The sequence below is a fragment of the Chlorocebus sabaeus genome, chromosome 10 (genome assembly GCF_047675955.1).
Source record: "Chlorocebus sabaeus isolate Y175 chromosome 10, mChlSab1.0.hap1, whole genome shotgun sequence".
Classification (NCBI taxonomy): Eukaryota; Metazoa; Chordata; class Mammalia; order Primates; family Cercopithecidae; genus Chlorocebus; species Chlorocebus sabaeus.
The window spans coordinates 71,375,699-71,399,214 of NC_132913.1; positions in this window are offsets into that span (position 1 = coordinate 71,375,699).

The window sequence follows — 23,516 nt, forward strand, 5'->3', positions numbered from 1 at the left end:
GAAGGCAAAGCAGAGTCAACGTGTACAGAAATCACATGGAAAGAGAAGGAAGCAAGAAAGAGAAAGGGAAGGAGCCAGGCTTTTTTTAAAACTAGCTCTTGGAGGTATCTTTCAAAAGACCTAATAGAGTCAAAATTCACTCATTCCTGCAAGAATGGCACCAAGCCTTTCTTTCCTGAAGGATCTGCCACCATGACCCAAACACCTCCCATTAGGCCTAACCTACAACATTGGGGAATCACATTTCAACGTGAAGTTTGGAATGTCAAATATCCAAATTATAGCATCTTGTTACCAGGAAATTCTTCCTTAAGCACCTTAAGCACCTTTTCTACAATGACTAACTTCATTCAACCCCATCCCACATTATTCTGTTGTCCTTATAATACTTACTGGTACTTACAGCTTTTGTATTACCTGAAATATTATATATATATATATATTATTTTTACCATTTCATCTATAAATTATATTATTAATTCCATGAAGGAAGTTTTGTGTGTTTTGTTCACTGCCATATTCTAGTGCCTAGAAGGCTGGATGGAACTTACTGAGCATTTCATAAATCTTTGTTGAAACAATGAATATAGGTGCATTTTAAATCCAGGAAATTGTTAAGGTGGTGTTTCTCAACCTTGATATATCTTAAATATTATGTGATGCTATTTATTAGAAATTCTAATTAAGTAATTTTTAAATGCAGCTAGAATTCTGTATTTATAATGAAATAATTATAAGTTCTCATACATGAATAATTGAACAGAGAAAAAGAATTTAACTAGGGAAATTGCAATTGTTCTATTTTGTGACATTATCAAATAGTGAATAGTATTTGTTATATTCTCTGTTACTTTTAAAATTTACACAACTTGGATTTGTAAAAAATTTGTAACAAGCTGGATTCTCCAACTTGAGATTTAGTTTCTAATATAATGACCATAGTGTTTTGTCATATTTAATATAATTGTAATTTTGTTTTTGTTACTGCATTAAGGAATTAAGACAAGTGAATAATACCTACAAATTTATACAAATTAATATGTTAGTAATATACTCAATACATTGTAGTTTTAACTAATAACCTCATTCAAATGAAACATTAAAATGTTTATCTAAATTCGAATGGCACAGAGCTATTTACCTCTCACATATTTTAAAATATCTTTATTGTTACATGTAGAGGACTACGTGCTTGCAAACCAAGCAGGGCGTTCCCAATAAGTCCTGCTCTTGCAGGGCGTTGGGGGCTTGTTTATGTGTAAACATCTTGAAAATCTAGAAAGTCAGGGAAAGGTCAGAAAAACAACAATGTGTGTTGTGACTTGGCAACATTCCACTAACAACTGTATAAAATAAAGCAGAACGCGCCATTCGCCATTCGAGGCGGCCGCCATGTTTGTGTTGTCTTGTGTTGTCTTGTGTGTTCATTCCTTTGTTTAGGAAACACGCGGACCCCAACAGTTATATGTTGTTAGTTGGTTTTATTTAGAGAGTATTGTCTCGACACAAAAAAATATGCAGCACTTCAAATGTCTATGCAGTTTAATGCACCATTTACCTTACTAGAAAGTAGGACATCATACCTAAAGAAAGGAAGAGTAACTTACCCAGTGTCACAAAATGGCCTTCTATGAATTACTCCTCCATTGTCCACCCATCTGATACTCACTGTCTGGATTTCTTGGTTATTGTAAATCTAGATCGATCTCTCTCTCTCTCTCTCTCTCAACTTTTTTTACTTGTTCCTAATTGTTCAATTTATATATTATGAGCAAATGGTTATTATTTCCTGAGAGCTGAATTACCATAGTACTATGCTAGGGCAAAAGGGTTGCCGCAGCAAGGACAACATTGCACTTCTAGATATTCCACAATGTTTCCCCTTTCCCATAAATTACAATTTAAGTAGTTCTCTCTTTGTTACCACAGCCCAACTGCTGATTACGTGTCAACTCAGAAAATATATTCTAGGCAATTCGAAAGTAGTTCACTCACAGCTGCTAATCTTCTGTGATACGCAGGTGATTCAAAAATCTTGATTTTTGCAGAGGACTTTAAAGTATCTTCCAGAGGAATGATGATGGCTTTCTTGTTTTTATTACTTCTAAAATCTTAATATCAGTATTTTTATTTACATTTGTTTTTCTTTAAATTTCTTTTAAAATACTAAGCTCACATACCTGCATCCACCAAGAATTATTTGTGGCAGTTCAATTTGGTTAAATGTTCCTTGTACAGAATGTGATTACATTATTAATTTGGACCAATTTATATATTAAGCTAGGGGGCCTACAAAATATTTCCTAGCCAGATAGATATCACTAATGATCATTGATTTGGCAAGATCTTATTGTATTAAATTCAACTTTAAAAGCCTAGCTGAATTTTTATTTTAATTTGCTATTTATGGGTTATATGCTTCATATGACTTTATATAATGCATTAATATTGATTTAATGGTAGAATGGCATTTGTAAAATGAACTTTCATTTCCTCATATTCATTATGTAATATTTTTTCCATTTATGTCACATGTTGCTATGTAGTACTCCAAGGTGTTCCTAAGTGCACTTTTAGTCACTTACTTATATTAAGTAAATTAATTTATATTAATGCAATCATTTTTATTATTCTTTTCAATTTTATTCATTACAAGATACATCTCTTTTGTAAGCTCATACTTACAGATATCCACACACAAAAGCTTTGGGTTCCCCCTTCTAGATATAAACTTACATAAAAAAAAGTTGAATTTATTGAAAATGACAGTATTGCAATATAATCAATTCATTTAAATGAACAAAACAATTTTGAAACTTTTTGATGGTATATACACAAGGGTATATATTTATTAAAAAGACAACTATACATATGTGTGTGTAAGTGTGTGTGTGTATATATACATATACACAGAGAGACATAGAGTGTAACAGGCACTATTGCAACCACTCATGTACTCTCAGATCCATTTCCCATTTTCATGTACTTGCCATGATGCATTAGCTCTCTCAGAAGCAACAACTGCTTCTCTTTGTCAGAGGGCTGTCCCCTGGCTGCCACAGTCTGTTTTGCCTACATGCACAAAGAGTTGCCCACAGATAAATGGAAGCATCCTGATATTTACAGGTTCATGTTGGCTGCTAACCAATGACTGGTGCAGAACTGACTGGCACTCAGAGTTGCCATGCAAGTATGAGGCAAAGTTATCTACCCTTCAAAAGATTTAGCTTTAAATTGCACCTAGTCATAATATTCTGCTAGGCTAGCTTTGAAAATCCTGAGATAAAAAGAAGTCCAGTTTTAATGGGCCATGATTGACATAAGCCCAGTTTTTAATGATGCACATTGTTGCAAGAATTTTATTGTAAGAATGTTGAGGAAGCATTATCAAAAGGCTGAGAGAAGTATACATGTGAGAAGAGACCTATTATATACAAACTGTGAAGCTCTTGTTGGCCAACCAGTGAAAGTGTGAGTGGTATGCTGTTGGCTCTGTTCTGCCATGAGTCCTGTTGCCCCCTGAATCTGCTGGCCATCAACTCCACCCTCCCCTGAAGTAGCCCAAAGTCACCCTGGACTAAGCACTGTTCCATGCCCACCTTCAGGGGAAGTTGCTGCTTTGTAGGACTCTCCACCCAGGAGTTTGCCCAGTCCATTGAGGACGTGTTCAATTGATTGAAATGAGGACAAGGCAGACATGCAGTTCATTATCAGCTTGCAGTGCTTCTTCAAAACACACATGAATGAGGCCTATGGCTATACCAAATTCTTAGTGGCGGTGCTGATGAAAACTCCACTACTGATTCCTGTTCGGTACTTTGAAGGATGCACTACAGTTGCTCTGGTGACATTCTCTAAGGCTAGGGCCCCCACGGCCAAACTGTCCGGGTTCTGTTCTCTGTTCTGTCCATATTCCTGTGTCCCTAACAGCACTATCCCCCAACCCCTAATGATATAATTTTCATATCTGTGGATTTAATAAAACTTTAACCAGTTAAACAAACAAACAAAAAAACAAAGATCGCCCCGAGGAGATTTCCTTCACCAAGATGAGTAATGTATCTGTACAGTTTGCACCATCATACTAAGGAGCTCATTACTTGCTGTCCTCTTGGGTCATGATTAACAGTCCAGAGATTTTTGTGGAATTTGCTTTCTTAGTCTCAGTAAAGATGATCGAATCCAGAATGCCCAGGGCCAGGAGCACAGTATTTAATACAGTAAAGTGGAGAGAATTATGATAATGAACAGCAAAGATGGAACAATGAAAAGGGGGCTCTGATCTGCAGGGGATTATAATAGATCATGGTTTTCTAAGGATGGCCAACAAGGATGTTGCCTCATATATAATAATGTAACTGTAGATACATAGTGTGTATTACATGTTACACACACATACATAAAGACCAATAGTGCATGAGCAGAAGACTTATGTCAACCACCCAAAGGCTATTTCCTTATTAATTTCCAGATGGAGGCCTATTCTCTGACTCAGAACCACTTACTAGCAGGAGTGGAGGCTGGGTCACTTGAGAGAGGTCCCTGCAATGCCACAGAAAGTATATACAGTAGTGATTCCTCCAATCATTTCCCAAGGGGAATCGATGGTCATTCATATGAATAACTTTACACTGGGGCAAAGGGGGTTACTCAGATATCCAAAGAGATTAGGTACAATATATGAGAAGATTTTATCTGAATCTGAAATGCTGTCATGACATCCCTGTTCAGGTGGGAGTGCAAATAAAGTACAAAGGGTACACAGTTCCATCTGCAGTTCATTTCTCACTCTCTCTGAGTATACAATTGAGATGGATACACTTAGCAGTTGGAGGACTTTTAGATTGACTACTTGCCCTGTATGAACCATCATAAAAGCCATGATAATTGTGAAGACCACAGAGAAGTCCCTGAAACTACATGCAGATAAATTCAAAAACTATTCTCAAAACTGTTATCAGAGAATTAAAGCATATATTCATATTTTTCAGAATAAACCCATTAATTTACTTGTCCGGCCCCTGAAAAAGGCAGATGTACTGTTCAACTGACAGTGGCAGTAAGATGGCAGTGGTGATGGAGTGTCACAATCCCTTGCCAGGTGTCTGTATTTGAGCAAGTTTTAGAACTGAACTTTGTTGCCTGAGGAAGAGACTTCTTCATTGCAAACTAAAGAGCAATATCAAGTTCTTATCTGGAAAAGCCCATAGTATTTAGTCAAGTAATTTGCCTACAGCAGATGCTCAATTCTGATACATAAATAAATGAATGTTTTATGCTAAAATAACTTGGCCTTTGTTTATTATAAGTCTTTCATAATATGTGGAGTTCGCTAAATAATACTTATTATAACATTTTATATGTAATATATGTGTTATAATACAAATTTTCTATTAAAAATTTAAGTATTATTAAAGAATTTTTTGAATTATGTAAGAGTATACACATTTTTATATTTTCATATAATGTATCTAATATTTTTATTTATTTATTTTAACTTTTATTTTAGGTTCAGAGGTATTTGTGTAGGTTTCTTAGATAGGTAACTCATGCCACTGGGTTTGATGTACAAATTATTTCATCACCCAGGTATTAAGCCTAGTACTCATTAGTTATTTTTCCTGATCCTCTTCTGTCTGCCAACCTCCATCTTCTGGTAGGCTATGGTGTCTGTTGCTCCAATTTATGTGCCCATGTGTTCTCACCATTTAGCTCCCACTTATAAGTGAGAACATGTAGTATTTGTTTTCCTGCTGCTGCGTTAGTTTTCTGAGGATAATGACCTCCATGCTCCTACAAAGGACATGATCTCATTCTTTTTTTATGGCAGCCTAGTATTCCACAGTGTATATGTACCACATTTTTTAAATCACGTCTACCATTGATGAGTATTTAGGTTGATTTCATGTATTTGCTATTGTGAATAGTGCTGCAGTGAACATACATGTGCATGTGTCTTTATGATAGAACGATTATATTCATTTGGGTATGTACTCATTAATGGGATTGCTGGGAATTTAGCTCTTTGAGGAATCACCACTTTCCACAGTGGCTGAACTAATTTACACTCCCAATAGTGTATAATTGTTTATTTTTCTTGACAATCTCTCCCACATCTGTTTGTTTATTTTTTTCTTTTTGACTTTTTAATAATAACCATTATAACTGGTGTGAGATGGTATCTCACTGTGGTCTTGATTTGCATTTCTCCAATAATCGGTGATGTTGAGTTTCTCTTCATATGCTTCTTGGCGGCATGTACGTCATCTTTGGAACAGTGTCTATTTATGTCCTTGGGTGAATTTTGTGTGTAAATTTAAGTTCTTTATAGATACTAGATATTAGACCTTTGTCAGATGAATAGTTTGCAAAATTAACCCATTCTGTACATTGTCTGTTAACACTGTCATTAATAGTTTATTTTGTTTTGCAGAAGCTCTTTAGTTTAATTAGATCCTATTTGTCAACTTTTGCTTTCATTGCAATTGCTTTTGGTGTTTTTGTCGTGAAATCTTTGCCAGTTTCTATGTCTAGAATGGTATTGCTTAGATGTCTTCCAGGGTTTTTATAGTTTTGGGGTTTACATTTAAGTCTTTAGTCCATCTTGAGTTGATTTTTGTATATGGTGTAAGGAAGGGGTCCAGTATCAAACTTTTGCATATTTCTAGCCAGTTATTCCAGCATTATTTATTGAATAGGGAGTTTATATGGTTTGGGTCTGTGTCCCCACCCAAATCTCATCTTGAATTGTAATCCCCATAATCCCCATGTGTGGAAGGAAGGAACTGGTGAAAGGTGATTGGATCATGGTGGCAGTTTCCCCCATGCTGTTCCTGTGATAGTGAGAGTTCTCACAAGATCTGATGGTTTTATAAGAGGCTTTTCCTGCCAGGTGTGGTGGCTCATGCCTGTAATCCCAGAACTTTGGGAGGCAGAGGCTGGCAGATCACCTGAGGTCAGGAGTTTGAGACCAGCCTGTCCAACATGGTGAAACCCTGTCTTTTCTAAAAATACACACAAAAAAAGTGAGCTGGGCATGGTGGAGTGCATCTGTAATCCCAGCTACATGGGAGACTGAGTCAGGGGAATTGCTTGAACCTCGGAGGCGGAGGTTGCAGTGAGCCAGGATCATGCCACTGCACTCCAGTCTGAGTGACAGAGCAAGACTCTGTCTCAAAAAATAAAAATTAAAAAAAAGTTTAAAAAAGTATAAGGCGCTTTCCCTCCTTGGCTCTCTCTCTTTCCTGCTACCTTGTGAAGAAGGTACTTGCTTCTCCTTTGCCTTCCACCATGATTATAAGTTTCAGGAGGCCTCCCCAGCCATGTGGAACTGTGAGTCAATTAAACCTCTTTCCTTTATAAATTACCCAGTCTCAGGCAGTTCTTTATAGCAGTGTGAAAATGAACTAGTACAGGAGTGCTTTCCCCATTGCTTGTTTTTGTCAGCTTTGTCAAATATCAGATGGTCAGAAGTGTGTGGCCTTATTTCTAGACTCTCTATTCTGTTCCTTTGGTCTATATGACCATTTTTGTACTAGTACCATGCTGTTTTCGTTTCTGTAGCCCTATAGTATAGTTTGAAGACTGGTAATGTGATGCCTCCAGGTTTGTTTTTTCTGCTTAGCATTGCCTTGGCTATTTGGGCTTCTTAAAAATTTTTTATATGAATTTTAAAATAGGTTTTTTTTTTTTTTTTTTAAAGTTCTGTGAAGAATGTCATTGGTAGTTTGATAAGAACAGCATTGAATCTATAAATTGCTTTGGGCAGTATAGCCATTTTTACCATATTGGTGCTTCCTATCTATGGGTATGGAATGTTTTTCCATTTTTTGTGTCATTTATGGTTTCTTTGAGTATTGTTTTGTATTGTACAGCTCTTTCATCTCCCTGGTTTGTTGTATTCCTAGGCATTTTATTATTTTTGTTGCAACTGTGGATAGAATTGTGTTTCTAATTTGGTTCTTGGCATGACTTTTGTTGGTATATAGGAATGCTCATAATTTTTGTTCATCGATTTTGTAACCTGGGACTTTGGTGAAGTTATTTATCAGCTTCAGGAGCTTTTGGGGAAAGACTATATGTTCTGTTAGCTGTAGAGTCATGTCATCTGCAAACAGGGATATTTTGACTTTCTGTCTTCCTATTTAGATTCCCTTTCTTTCTTTCTCTTTGATTTCTTCAGCCAGGACTTCCAATACTATGTTGAATTGGAGTGGTGAGAGAGAGAATCTTTGTCTTGTTCCAGTTTTCAAGCAGAATGCTTCCAGCTTTTTCCCATTGTGTATGATGTTGGCTGTGGGATTTTTATAGATGGATCTTATTATTTTGAATACCTAGTTTGTTGAGGTTTTTTAACAGAAAGTGGTGATGAGTTTTATCAGAAGATTTTTCTGCATCTACTGAGATACTCATGTGTTTTTTGCCTTTAGTTCTGTTTACGTGATGAATCATATTTATTGATTTGCATATCTTTAACCCACTTCGCATCCCACGGATAAAGCCTACTTGATTGTGGTGGATAAACTTTTTGATGTGCTGTTGGATTCAGTTTGCGAGTATTTTCTTGTGGATTTTTGCATCAATGTTCATCAAGGCTATTGGCATGAAGTTTTCTTTCTTTGTTGTATCTCTGACAGATTTTGGTATCAGGATGATGCTGGCCTCATAGAATACTCATAGAATAATTCATAGAATACTCATAGAATAACTCATTCTGAGTTAGGGAGGAGGCCTTCTCCTCAATTTTTTGTAATAGTTTTGGTAGGAATGGTACCAATTATTCTTTGTACATATAGTAGAATTCAGCTGTGAATCTGTCTGGTCCTGGGATTTTTCTTTTATTGTTAGACTATTACTGTTTTAATTTCAGAGTTCATTATTGGTATGTTCAGCAATTCAATTGCCTCCTGGTTCATTCTAGGGAGTGTGTATGTCCAGGAATTTATCCATTTTCCAGTTTGTGTGAATAGAAGTATTTACAATATTCTGTGATCATTATTTGTATTTCTGAGGACTCAGTGGTAATATCCCTTTGTTATTTCTAATTGTGTTAATTTGTATCTTATCTCCTTTCTTTTATATCAGTCTAGCTAGCAGTCTATCTAGTTTATTAAATTTTCCAAACAAAAAACAACTTCTGGGTTTGTTGATCTTTCAAATGGTTTTTGTGTCTCAATCTCTTTCAGTTCAGTCCTTATTTTGCTTATTTCTTGTCTTCTGCTAGCATTCAGGATGATTTACTCTTGGTTCTCTTGTTCTTTTAGTTTGAGATGTTAGGTTGTTACGTTGAGATCTTTCTAAATTTTTGATGTGGGCATTTAGTGCTGTAAATTTCTCTGCTAACACTGCTTTAGCTGTGTCTCAGAGATTCTGGTATGTTGTGTCTTTTTTTCCCATTAGTTTCAAAGGGCTTCTTGGTTTCTGCCTTAATTTCATTATTTTCCCAACAGTCATTAAGGAGCAGGTTGTTTAATTTTCATGCAATTGTATGGTTTTGAGTGATTTTCTTAGCCTTGATTTGTAATTTTATTTTGCTGTGGTTCAATATCACTTTTTTGTGCATTTTCTGAGGATTGTTTTCTGTATGATTGTGTTGTAGATTTGAGAGCATATGTCATGTGGCAATGAGAAAAACATATATTCGTTGTTTTTGGGTGGAGATTTCTGTAGATATGTATTATGTTTATTTGATCCAGCACTGAGTTCAGGTTCTGAATGTCTTTGTTAATTTTCTGCCTTGATGATCTGTCTAATACTGTGAGGGTGGGATGTTGAAGTCTCCCATTACCATTGTTGTGGGAGTCTAAGTCTCAATGAACTTGCTTTATTAATCTGAGTGCTCTTGTATTGCATGTGTATATATTTAGGATAGTTAGGTTTTTTGGTTGAATTTACCATTATGTAAATTATGTACCATTATGTAAATTTTATTGAATTTACCATTATGTAATGTCATTCTTTGTCTTTTTTCATCCTTGTTGGTTTAAAGTCTGTTTTGTCTGAAATTAGGATTGCAACCCCTGCTTTCTTCTGTTTCCCATTTTCTTGGTAGATTTTGTGTTATTATGCCGACTTGTTTGTGTTGTTGCTTTATAGCGTCTCTAGTATATGTGTTTAAGTGTGTTTTTGTAGTGGCTGGTAACAGTCTTTCCTTTCCAGATTTAGTGCTTCCTTTAGGAGCTCTTGTAAGGCACATTTGGTCATAACAAATTCTCTCAGTATTTGCTTATCTGAAAGGATTTTATTTCTTGCTTATGAATCTTAGTTTGGCTGGATATAAAATTTTAATTTGGATTTTCTTTTCTTTAAGGATGTTGAATATTTTCTCTCAATCTCTTCTGGCTTGCAGGGTTTCAGGTCCACTGTTAGTGTGATGGGCTTCCCTTTGTTGGTGACCTAGTTTATTAAATTTTCCAAACAAAAAACAACTTCTGGGTTTGTTGATCTTTCAAATGGTTTTTGTGTCTCAATCTCTTTCAGTTCAGTCCTTATTTTGCTTTATTTCTGTCTGGCTGCCTGTAACATTTTTTCTTTCATTTCCACCTTGGAGAATCTGATGATTATACATATTGGGGATAATCTTCTTGTGAAGTATCTTATGAAGGTTATCTGCATTTCCTTAATTTGAATGTTGGCCTCTCTAACTAGGTTGAGGAAGTTCTCATGAGCGATATCCTGAAATATGTTTTCCAAGTTGCTTTCATTCTTCTCTTTTAGGAACATCAATGAGTTGTAGATTTGGCCTCTTTACATAATCTGATATTTCTCAGTATTTTTTTTTTTTCCATTCCTTTTCATTCTTTTTTCTCTATTCTTCTCTGTCTTATTTCAGGAAGCTAGTTATTAGGTGCTGAGATTCTTTCTCTAGCTTGGTCTATTCAGCTGTTAATGCTTGTGATTGCATTATGAAATTCTTGTAGTTTGTTTTTTAGCTCTATCAGGTCAGTTTTATTCTTTTCTATACTAGCTATTTTGCCTGTCAGCTCCTGTATCATTTTATTGTGATTCTTAGCTTTCTTGGATTGGATTTCACCGTTCTTCGGCATCTCGATGATCTTCATTGCTATCCATATCCTGAATTCTGTTTCTGTAATTTCAGCCATTTCAGCCTGGTTTAGAACCCTAGATGGAGAGCTAGTGTACTCATTTAGAGGAAAGAAGGTGTTCTGACTTTTTGAGTTGTCAGAGTTCTTGTACTGGTTTCTTTCTCATCTTTGTGTGCTGATGTTCCTTCAATCTTTGAAGTAGCTGTCCTTTGGATGGATTTTTTTTTTTATCCTGTTTGATAGGATAAATCAAACCCTTGAGGGTTTGAATGTGGTATATAAGGTGAGTTCAGTCAACTGGTTTTATTTCTGGAAGATTTTAGGGGGCCAAGACTAAGCTCACAACTTATAGACTGCGTATTCTAACTCTGGGGGACTGGTATCAGGCCCTGACTTTGTTCTCTGGCTTCTCAAAGGTAGAAAGTCCCTAAGCTGGGGGGGTGGTGGCCTTGAGATGTTCTCTGACTACCGGTCCCAGCACTCTGAAGGGTGGTGCCAGCCGATGCATTTCACAGGGCAGTGGCAGCAGGATCCATCATCATTTGCATGTGTCAGCAGCAACTGCAGTGCAGCAGGGTCTGCTATTGTCTGTACCTAGTTTCACTCTGGCAGCTGTGTTGGTACAGGGGTGGGGCACTGGTGGAAGTGGGGCTTGTGGGCTCTGTATCCACCAAGGCTCTGACTACAATGGCAGTATGTTGGGGGTGCTGGGGGTGGGGAGAGCTTGGAGTGCCCTCCTGCCAGCAGTGGCAAGGCAGGGTGCACGCATGCATGTGCACTGGTGAGGCAGGGAAACTAAGATCTGCCTGCCCACATACACACTGTCAAAGTGATGTGGGGGGTGGCCATGAGCCCCAGGGAAGTTGAAGGTGGGGGAGGGAGCTGGTGGGCTGGCACATGGCCGTGGGGCCTGCCTCACTGAAACTCTTTGTCAGTGAGGTGTTGTCCACCAGTGTAGTAGCTATGATACTGGTCCACATGTCACCTGAGGCTGTATTGCAAGCAGGTGTGGCCAGGCTAGGGTCCCTGGAGAGGTCAAGTTGAACCAGCTCCATCTAAGGGGCAAGATCACCCTGCAGAGTTCAGGTCCAACAGTTCCCCTAGAGCTAAAGTTTCCTACAGGAGCAAATCGAGACTAGAGGGTTGGGTGTCCCTAGCCGTGCTCCACAACAGATGCTCCTGCATCAAGTCCTCTGGGCTCCACACCAGCTGGTGTGCAGCCCCTACCACTTCGCTAAGCAGCTCTCCCTGCCAACTCCAGTCTGTATGGTGGTCAAGGGGTCTTCTCCCGTCAGGATTCCAGAGGCCCATGGCGAGAGCAGGTTGTTCCTTGCCAGTTCAACTCATCTATTCCCCTGGAGTCACTGGGGGCCAGGAAGGAGTACCACTGTGCTGTAGCCCATGCAAGGTTCCAATCTTCCTCCTCCTTCAGCCCAGCTTCTGTGTCTTCCCTCTGGGTACTCTCAGTGCTTTCCCTCTGAAGATCTTTTAGGAGTGCACTAATTGTCTCGGTCCCTTGGTGGCAGCTGTTCCACCTTGCTGCATCTAGTTGGCCTTCTTGCCTAGCCCCATTCTAATGTATTTAATTTGCCATTTTTATAGGTAAACACGACCTCTCCCAAACCCCATTTCTCTTTACAAGTTTTACTTTTTCTCCCAAAATAGAATGAGTTTTTTAAGAGACTGTCTAAATTTGTACATTCCTATTATATACTATCGCTTTGAGGTTGTGATTTTGAGAATGGCTTTTCAGGTGAGTTCCTTGAGATAGTAACACACTTTTTAATCAATAAAAGGTGGATAATCACAGGGATTTTAGGCTTGCACTTTTCTCTCAGCCAGATGTTCATTGTAAAGTCATCTACTAACACTGAATCAACTTACTGGTTTTTTGTTTGTTTGTTTGTTTTGTTTGTTTTTCCACTTCTGTGTTTATATGTATCTATGAGATAGAGATTTTTGATTTGGATATCCGAACCATTGAACAAAAAATATATTCACGGAACTGAAGACATGAGGTTTTTAAATTCAGTTATCTGGTTTATTATAAAGACTTTAATCTATTTTCATGTGAAAAAAAAAGAAAAGAATCTCATGAGTATCTCAAAGTATCTCATGAGTATCTCAAAGTATGAAAGTTGATATCATGTAAATGAATAGGCATTATTTCTCCAAATCTATAGTTCATGTGTAAATTTTTCCTGTGTATCTTTGAATTACCTTTCTCCCATTACATTTCTTACTATTATTATTATTATTATTATTATTATTATTATTTTATTTTATTTTTTTTTTTTTTTGAGGTGGAGTCTCGCTCTGTGGCCCAGGCTGGAGTGCAGTGGCCAGATCTCAGCTCACTGCAAGCTCCGTCTCCCGGATTTACGCCATTATTATTAAGAGAGAGTAACACCCTCTGCATTGACAGAAAATTTGTTATTTATACTTTCCACTTATATTTGATGCTTTTTATCATTGAAAAATTTTAGGTTGCCTAAAAATATAACCCATATGCTGTTTCATCTTAGTGGCATTAGAAAACTATGCATTTGAAGTGGTTGAAAGTATGTGCCTAAAATTAGGTTCAGATATTTATTGTATCTTTTGTAAGACATTTACAAATAAAGTAATCCTTTATAATTCCAGGTAAAATTTCCATTTTTTTTTTGTGATCATGGCTTTATGTTGATGAAATACTCCTTTGGAAACTGAAGTCTGTAGTGGAGATTAATAAAGTTCTCTGTGCTTTTAGTGTCAAAATTGCAGATCTGAAATGTTGAACCAAAATGGAACATCTTTCAAAAGCCGAAAAATGAAATCCTTTAAAATTATATGCGCGTCTTTAAAGCTCCATAAATCATTCTTTTAAAATAAATAATTCAGTCCTAATTTTATTCACTTACAAAAGAGAATAAACCCAAAGCATTATTAGAGTAATTACTTTTTTTAACGAACTGAGTTCAGAATATCTTTAAAGAATTTCTTTTCTTTCTAGTGAAATTTAAAGGTATGTATAATTAATATTAACTGAATAGATACTTTAGATATTAGTAGTTGAACTGTACTCTTGAAAAAGGAAATTTATGCAACCAGCATAGCAGGTAGTAGAAATGGTTATTGTCAAACTTTAAATTAGCAATTTATTGATAAAAAAGCAAATAAAAGACATTAAATATTCAAGTCTAAAATAGGAAAATTGAGAAAAACTTATAATTGTAACAAAGGTGTTTTTCCCCAGTTCAATATTGGCACCCCAATATTCTTTTTCTCCTATTAAAAGTAACCAATTCATTCATCAAAACTCTGTAGTACTTAATAGTTTACCTTATTCTTTGTTCTCTCCGATTTCACATCTATCAATCAAAACTACTGCAGTAAATGCTAGCCTAGTGCCCAGTTTCATTAATCAAGAGGAAGTCACAGTGAATCATGATGAAATTTGAGTTTAACAGGAGTAACTGGAATGAGAAAAAATATTAGGATTCCGTAGGAATAGTAAGTGGTCGATTACAAGAACAAATTATAACTCATATTCTCTATCTAAAAAGGTGTCTGAAACCAATCAATATATAAAGAATTTCTGTAGGGGACTGGAGTTTAGAACAGGTTAAATGTAATACCATGGTCCTAGGCTAGGAAGTGGATTCACAGTAACACTTTGGGAAGAGGATGAGAATCTATATATAAATAGATTGGAAACACACTCCCAGTGAAATGCTCTAAAAGGAACAAATGCGAGTGGAATTGTTCCAGGTCACTGAATTGGTGTTCAATGTAGTATGCAAGCTCTGGAGAAATTAAAATGCTAGAAATGGGAAAATTAGGCCAATTGACAGTTAAAATGAACAAACTCGACATATGAAATATGGGCAAGCTTGGTTAGAACACAGGTGGCAAGTAATTGCCTCTGGCAAACAATGTAATAGATTTACAAATCAATACAAATACAAATCTTAATATACTTTCTAGGGAGGTCTAAGTATTAGATCTGTTCTGTCCAATAAGATAGCTACTAGTCACATATAGTTATTTGCATTAAATTTAAATTAATTAAAATTAAAATGTAATTCTGAATCTGCAGTAGACATTCTGAAGTTCTCAGTAGTCTCTTGTGGCTTTTGGCTACCATATTGTTCATCATGAATATAAACATTTCCATTACTGAAGGAAGTTTAATTGCTACTGTTTTAGGTGGACACAGTGACTCACTTTTGGATGGTCTAGGGCTATGAGGTGCAATTTTTATGATTTAAAAAAACTCACGCCAATAGAGAATATAACCTATTTAGGGCCTTAAAATAAATATAGATGAGGTAATGAACGTTATGAATAACTACAAACAGAGTTGTTCACATTTCCAGGAAAAGCTATAAAATATAAGCAATTGTTCTCTCCAAATCCAGTAAACAGAACAAAATAAAATAAAATAACATGACACTTTCATCTATGCTGAAACCATACATTAAAAAAAAATATTAAAATTAAAACAAAACAAGAAAGAATGCTGAGAGTCAATACATCCAAACCAGAAATTAAATAATCTACAGTGCTGTTTAGAATGTCATAACTGAAAGTTTCACTTTTGCTTAGGATGTAGAAATTTACAACACACAGCTGTTCCTTTGCTAATAACTGGAGAATAGCCAAGAAACTTAAAAAAAGCAGCAACAACCAAAACAACAACAAACTACATATGTATTTCACAAGCACAAAGTCAATCTATAAAAAGATATGTGAAGCAAATAAATTCAAGTTAAGAATGAGCCCTTCCTTTCAAAAAAAAAAAAAAAAAAAAAAGAATGAGCCCTTCCTAAATAAGTACTGATTAAATCACCAGAAACATCTGTTGGATCATGGAACTGAAGGACTAGATCTGTCATAGAAAAGTAGACTGCGGTGAGTGAGCAGAATCAGTAGAGGTTTTAAAGCTATGTGGGCTGGCCGGGTGAATTGGTTTCTTATGTTCAAAGAAGGCTATTTTACCTACTTGCCAAGACTTCTCATGGGACTTTTGCTGAATACAGTGATGGTAGTAGTATGAGAGGCTGGGATCTGTTCTACAAATGGGAGGGAGGGAGGGATGGGGGAAGAGCGGGAGAGAGAGAAAGAGAGAGAGAGAGAGAAACTCCATGTTATTACAATTCTTATATACAAGAATTACGCTAGAGGAAGAGTTCTATAATATACGTAGTGCATAACTTGACCCCAATTAATTTTAAAGCCGAGTTAAACTTAATTTAATTGCAACATAGTTCAATCTAGCAGAATTCCCAATTAAATTAAAATGATTAGCATCTTTTACTGTCTGATGAACAAAGAAAGGGATTTTTTCCCTCTGAAGAAAATACTATTTATCTGAATCTCTTTGATTCTTTTAATCAAAAATAGTCACCATGAATATAAACCAGATATGTGAAGAATAGTTAAAATTAGGCCATAATCAAGAGAAAAATAGTCATAAGAAGTAGATACAGATGTTGGAAATCACATCTGGCCTTTAAAATAACAGTTATAAATATATTAAAGAAATTAGAAGGAAAAAATGGACAAAATAAATGAAAAGTACAAAGATTTTAACAAATAAATAGAATTTCTAATAAAGACACAAAACAGCATTCTAGAACTGAAAAATATAGTATCAGAAATTTATTTAATACAGGACAGAGCAAAAAAAGAAAGAGTGAACATAAGACAGGTAATATAAATTACCAAAGTGAAAAATAGGGGAAACATCCAATAACAGAAGACTGGTGAAGAAACTATGGACCATATCAAAATCCTAACAAAAATATAAACTGGAGTTATAAAAGTTGAGAAAGATTTAATGAGGTAAAATAATGAGTTGATAAAGAGAAAAGGGAGAATTTCCTGTAATTTAAGAAATTAAGAAAATTTAAAATAAAAAATATAAAGACAATCAAATAGCAATATATTGTTGACATAATGCTAAACACTAGAGAGAAAAGAAAAAAATAGAAAAACAAAGACATGTTACATTCAAAAGAAAAATAACAATGATTTATGCCAGACATCGTAAATTTGGAAAAATATAAAATAATGCCTTAAAAACCAGAAACAATATAAAGCAGTTTACCTAGAATTTTATGCACAACAAAACTCTTTTAAAAATAAAGATTTCTGTTTTTAATTTCTAAAAATGAGAGGCTGACAATTCTTCACTAGTGGGAGCACATTGCAAAAAATAGTAAGAAATTTCAAAGAAATATTTCAAAATAAATTAAAAGGATTCCAGATCAAAATATGGATCTGCAGGATAGAATGAAAGAGAAAAGAAATGATGAATATATAAGCATCTGCAAAAAGCTGTATTTTTACATTTAAGAAACCATTTGAAAAGACTGTTAATATACCAGAAGTCCACAAAAGCAGTTGCAAGAAAAACAAGAATTGACCTAATTTGGCTAAAGAGCTTCTACAGAGCAAACATAGCTATCAACAGAGTAAAGAGACAGCCTACAGAATGGGAAAAAATATTTGCAATCTATGCATTCAACAAACATCTAATATCCAGAATCTGTAAGCCTCTTAAATAATTCAACGAGTGAAAAATAACCCTATTAAAAAGTAGACAGAGGACATGAACAGATACTTCTCAAAAGAAAATATACAAGCAATCAACAAACATGAAAAAAAAAAAAAGTTCAGTGTTCCTAATCACCAGAGAAATGCAAATCAAGACAACAATAAGAAACCATACCACATAAGTTAGCTATTAATAAAAAGTCAAAAATTAACAGATGCTGGCTAGGTTGTGGAGAAAAGGAAGCCCTTATACACTATTGTTGTGAATGAAAATTATTTCAGCCAATGTGAAAAACAGTTTGGAGATTGCTCTAAGAATTTAAAACGGAACTACCATTTGATCCAGCAATCCAATTACTGGGTAAATACCCAAAGGAAAATAAATTGTTCTACCAAAAGGACATACACACTTGTATGTTCATCTCAGCACTATACACCATAGCAAAGACACAGGCTCAACCTAGGCTTCCATCAACAGTGGATTGCATAAAGAAAATGTGGTACACATACACCATGGAATATTTTACAACCATAAAAAAGAATGAAATTTCGTCCTTTACAGAACATGGATGCAACAGAAGGCCATTATCTAAAGCAAATTAGTGCAGGAATAGAAAACCAAATACTACATTTTCTGACTTATAAGTGGGAGCTAAACGTTGGGTACACATGGACAGAAAGATGTAACAACAGACACTGCGGACTACTGTTGGTGAGAGAGAGAAGTGGGCAAAGGCTGAAAAACTACCTATTGAGTACTGTGGAATTATCTGTACCGCAAACCTCAGTATCATGCAGTGTATCCATGTAGCAAACCTGCATATGCCTCCTAAGCCTAACTAAAAGTTAAAATTTAAGAAAACATAGTAACATTACTGTATCATGGGGTATATTATATATATAAAATGTACATGAAGACTCTGCCTCCAAGCCAAAACTTCTATGTGTGATTTGTTTTTAGGTCAACCCTAGGTAATTACAATGCTTTGCTCAGCAAGCCTCATGTGGGAAGCTGCCTCCCTGTATAAGATACGGCACACAGTCAGTGCACTGTAACTTTCTGAGGGACATACAGTCAAGGACTTATCGCCCAGCTCACTCCCAAAACCACGTACATATGTGTGTCTGCATTCTTAGCCCTTGTGCCTCTATTTGAAGGTCTCCTGATTAGGGGCCTCAGCTAAGGCAATTTCCAGGTACCTCCTTTGAGATCTCTTTACCAGTCAGGCGCTAACTGATAGAGTTTTCCCCACTTTGACTCTGTATATTTCCACTCCAGGCCCTTCTCCACCTCTTTCCTTGTGGGGGCTTAGGTCCATAAAATGGCAGCAGGTTTTTTTTTCTGGGAGCTCCTCCACTTTGACATGATTCCCCCAATCTGTGCTCCTTGTCATCTGACCTTCACCTAGTGCTGTTCCGTGGGGAAATATGGAATGCCGAAGTGTGGTACTTTCCCCTCTGCTTCTTGCCTGCCCTGTTGTCATAAGAAAATAACAGCTTTTTCATTTTGGCTTGTCTTAATTGATTACTTCAACATCTTCCGGCTTAACTATGTGTGTGTATGTTTGTGCGTGTGTGTGTATGTGTGTTATGTGTCTATGCATATGTATATGCATGGTTGTAAGGATTTATTTTCAATAAAGTAGTAAAACTATATCAAAATAAATTACACATGAATAGGAAGAAAATCAACAGTAAATGACAGAATTAATGCCAAACAATTCAGCAACTACATTAAATGTAAATAGACTATTCAGTCTAAGCAATACCAGAGATTGTTATTTGGAGTGAAACAAAACAAAAAAGATCCAACTCTAAGATGTCCAGGAGAGTGGCCCTTCAAATAAACACACATGGATTAAAAGTAAAGGCATTGAAATAGAAAGCACAACCACCAAATACTAACCACAGTTTTATGGTGTGAACATATCTATATCAAGCAAATTGTTCTAAATATTGTTATGAGAGATACCAAGCAATATTACATAAAGGTAAATCTTGTTCTCTAGAGGGACCTGAGTTCTAAAGTTCGTGCTCCTAATGATGATATACCTTCAAAATGGATAAAGCTAAATAGACATGACCAAGGAGACAGAGATAAATGTACAGTTATTATTGAAGATTTTAACTCCTCTACATTGAAGCAATTTTACTGGGTTTTGTGATACAGAAAAAAGTAAAAATAATAAGTGCATTGCCCAAAGAATTTTCACACTCTAAGTACATCTGTACCCAACTCAAGAATGTCACCTAAACTTTAGAAAGTATCTTTATACGCTTCTCAGTCATCTCAGCAAAAGGCAAACAATATTTTGACTTCTATTAACATATATTTGTTTACTTTACTTATTTTTCCTGTATTTTAACTTTACTTAAATGGTTTCTTTAGCTAACAACTAGGTCAGATTCATTTATATTAGTTCATGTAGCAGAAAATTCTTCATTGTTTAGCATTCAACTGTATGACTATACCATAATTTACTTATTCATTCTACTCTTGATGGATATTTTTGATATTTATGATTCAGGATTTTTTTTTCTCTTGGAGATGGGGTCTCATTCTGTCACCCACGCTGGACTGCAGTGGCACGATCTCAGTTCACTGCAACCTTTGCCTTCCAGGTTCAAGCAAACCTCCCACCTCATCCTCCCAATTAGCTGGGACCACAGGTGCCTGCCACCACATCTGGCTAATTTTTTGTATTTTTGGTAGAGATGGGGTTTCACCATGTTTCCCAGGCTGGTCTTGAACTCCTGGGCTCAAGTGATCTGCCTGCCTTCGCTTCCCAAATGCTGAGATTACAGGCATGAGCCACCAGACCCAGCCTGGAGTTCTAATAAATAAAGTTACTATGAACATGCATGTATCTTATAAATATAAGTACATATATCGGTTGAATGTATACATAGGAATCAAATTGCTGGACAAAATGGTGTATGTATTTTGAATGTTATATTATAAAACAAGTTTCCAAAGAGGTTATATAAATTCTTATTTCCACCAGTAGAGAATGGGGTTCTGGCCAGGCACAGTGGCTCATGCCTGTAATTCCAGAACCTTGGGAGGCCAAGGTGGGCGGATCACCTGAGGTTGGGGGTTCGAAACCAGCCTGACCAATATGGAGAAACCCCATCTCTACTAAAAATACAAAAAATTAGCTGGGCGTGATGGTGCATGCCTGTAATCCCAGCTACTCAGGAGGCTGAGGCAGGAGAATCACTTGAACCCGGGAGGCAGAGGTTGTCATGAGCCAAGATTGCACCATTGTACTCCAGCCTCAGCAACAAGAGCAAAGCTCTGTCTCAAAAAAAATAAAATATAAAGAGAATGGGTTTCTATTTTGTTAATATCTGTTTCATTTTTTTTATTGATGTTGTAATTCTTATTTTTATTATGTATTTTAATTCTCTCTAAAGGTATATTTTTACATATCATTGTAGCTTACATTTGCATTTATTTGATGAGTAGTGCCAATGAGAATCATTGTAAATATAAGCTACTATGTGCACACTTTACATGTACAATATGCACAGTTTACATGGGTACACAATTTACAAGTGCATACAATATGTGCACTTTACATGTGTTTATAGGCATTTCTGTATCTCCCTATAAGATTCCCTTTAAAATTATTTCCATATTTTCTTTTACTGAATTGTATGTATTCTAGACACACAAACCCATATTCAATATTTGTATTAAAAGTAACTTCATCTATTATGCAGATTACATTTAAAATATTAGTAGTGTTTTGATGAATAGTAATTCTTAATTTTAAGTCAGTTCACTTCATTAATAGTGTCCTTCATTGTGAGCATTTATGAGTTATATTAAAATAATATATAGTTTTTTTAATGTAATGCTTTTATTATTAAAAAAAATTAGTAGTGCTTCTGGGTGATAAGATTCCAGATTTTAAAAACTTATTTCCTTTTTTGTATTTTAAAATTTTGTTATAATGTTTATATTCTTACCTGTTGATGATAGAATTAATCATACTGCTTAGTTCATTTTACTTTATGAGGACTGGTCTGAAGAGGACTGTATTCTCTTAAGTTAATTAAATAATTCATTCTCTTTTTCCTCCTATCCCACTGTCATCCTTCTCCCTGTGGACCACCATGGCCCATCCTTCTATTTTATGTGTTTTTATGAATAGGATATTATATCAAATATATCTATTTAATTGCTTAAGATATTACTTTGCTTTCACAATTTTTTATTAAGCACTATGTTTTTAAGAACATTTTATGTTGATATGTGTACATCAAACCTATTGGCTCTAGTTGATATATAATATCCCATAGCTTGCATGTACCACATTTTACCTACCTAAGTGACAGATACATATTGCCTCTGTTGTACCAGATTGCTCTTCAGAAGTGTCTGTGCCTATATTAATCCATTCTCTCACTGCTACAAAGAACTACGTGAGACTGGGTAATTAATGAAGAAAAGAGATTTAATTGACTCAAGTTGACTCACACTTCCTCAGCCTCTACAGGAAGTATGGCTGGAAGACCTCAGGAAACTTCCAATCATGGCAGAAGGCAAAGGGGAAGCAAGCGTTTCCTACCAAGGTGGAGCAGAGTAGAGAGCCAAAGGGGAAGTGTGATATACTTTTAAACAATCAGATATCATGAGAAATCACTCACTCTCTGGAGAACAGCAAGGGGGAAATCAACCCCCATAATCTAATCACCACCCATCAGGTCCCTCCCAACAGTGGGGATTAAAATTCAACATGAGATTTGAGCAGGGACATAGAACCAAACCATATCATTTTGCCCCTGACAGCTCCCAAATCTCATGTTCTTCTCATATTTCAAAACCAATCATGTCTTGCCAGCATTCCCCCAAAGTCTTAACTCTTCTAGCATTAACTCAAAAAGTCCAACTCCAAAGCCTCATCTAAAACAAGGCAAGTTCCTTCTACCAATGAGCCTGTAAAATCATAAACAATTAGTCACTTCCAAGATACAGTGGGAGTACAAGCATTGGGTAAATAGTCCTATTTTAAAAGGGAGAAATTGGTCAAAACCAAGGGGCTTCAGGCCCCATGAAAGTCCAAAACACAGCAAAGCAAACGTTATTCCTAAAGCTCCAATATAATCTTTGACTCCGTATCTCACATTCAGACCACACTGAAGAGGTGGGTTCCCAAGGCCTTGTGCAGACCTGCTCCTGTGGCTTGGCAGATTTTAGCCCCATGGCTGCCTTCACAGGTTGACATTGAGTTCCTGTGGCTTTTCAATGCACAGGGTGCAAGCCATCAGTGGATCTAGCACTCTGGGGTCTGGGGATGGTGGCTCTCTTCTCACAGGTCCACTAGGCAGTGCCCCAATGGGGACTCTGTGTCGGGCCTCCAACCCCATGTTTCCCTTCTGTACTGCTCTAGCAGAGGTTCCCCATCAGGGTTCCACTCCTGCAGCAGACTTCTCCCTGGACATCCATGCATTTCCATACATCCTGTGAAATCTAACTGGAGGCTCCCAAACCTCAACTCTTGTCTTCCGTACATCTGCAGCCCCAACACCACATGGAAGCCACCAAGACTTGGGGCTTGCACCCTCTGCAGCAATGCCAGAGCTATACCTTGACCCTTTTCACCACTGCTAGAGATAGAGCGGCTAGGATTCAGGGCACCTTGTTTTGAGGCTGCACAGAGCAGTGGGGTCCTGGGCCTGGCCCATGAAATCATTTTTTTTTTTTTCCTCCTGGGTTTTGAGGCCTGTAATGGGAGGGCTGCCATGAAGGTCTCAGAAATGCCCTGGAGGTATTTTCCCCGTTGTCTTTGTTATTCACAGCAGCTCTTCTACCGCATGGTCAGGCTGCAAATTTTCCAAACTTTAATGCTCTGCTTAGAAACATAAGTTCTAGATTCAGGTCATTTCTTTGTTTATGCAAATGAATTAGGCTTTTAGAAGCAG